The sequence below is a fragment of the Pseudorca crassidens genome, chromosome 1, assembly GCF_039906515.1.
Source record: "Pseudorca crassidens isolate mPseCra1 chromosome 1, mPseCra1.hap1, whole genome shotgun sequence".
NCBI classification, from domain to species: domain Eukaryota; kingdom Metazoa; phylum Chordata; class Mammalia; order Artiodactyla; family Delphinidae; genus Pseudorca; species Pseudorca crassidens.
In genome coordinates, this window is record NC_090296.1 from 152,724,452 (window position 1) to 152,725,018 (window position 567).

General features: G+C 47.1%; 1 pseudogene; it reads left to right on the forward strand.

The window, feature by feature from the left end:
• LOC137203393 (small ribosomal subunit protein eS26 pseudogene) lies at positions 1-350 on the forward strand (annotated as a pseudogene).
• Positions 351-567: the final 217 nt, after the last annotated feature.

Here is a 567-nt window from a genome sequence, read left to right on the forward strand (position 1 = left end):
ATGACCAAGGAAAGAAGGAACAATGGTTGTGCCAAAAAGGGCTGTGGCCACGAGCAGCCTATTCCGTGCACCAGCTGTGCCTAATGCGTGCCCAAGGACAAGGCCGTTAAGAAGTTCGACGTCTGGAACGTAGTAGAGGGTGAAGCCATCAGGGACATTTCCAAAGCGAGTGTTTTCCATGCCTGTGTGCTTCCCAAGCTGTATGTGAAACTACATTACTGTGTGAGTTGTGCCATTCACAGTAAGATAGGAATAGTTCTCCTTCTTGGGAAGCCTGGAAGGACCAAACACCTTCACCCAGATTTAGACCTGCGGGAGCTGCCCCACAACCTCCACCAAAGCCCCTGTAAGGAGTTAGTTCCTTAGAGACTGAAGAACTACTGTTCTCTGAAAAGACAATAACCTGGAAGTTAGACTTAAAAAAAGAAAAAAAGCTAGAAAAATGGTACTGATGAACCTATTTGCAGGGCAGGAAAAGAGACGCAGACATAGAGAATGGACTTGTGGACACAGTGCGGGAAAGGGAGGGTGGGACCAATTGAGACAGTAGTACACTATCATGTGTAA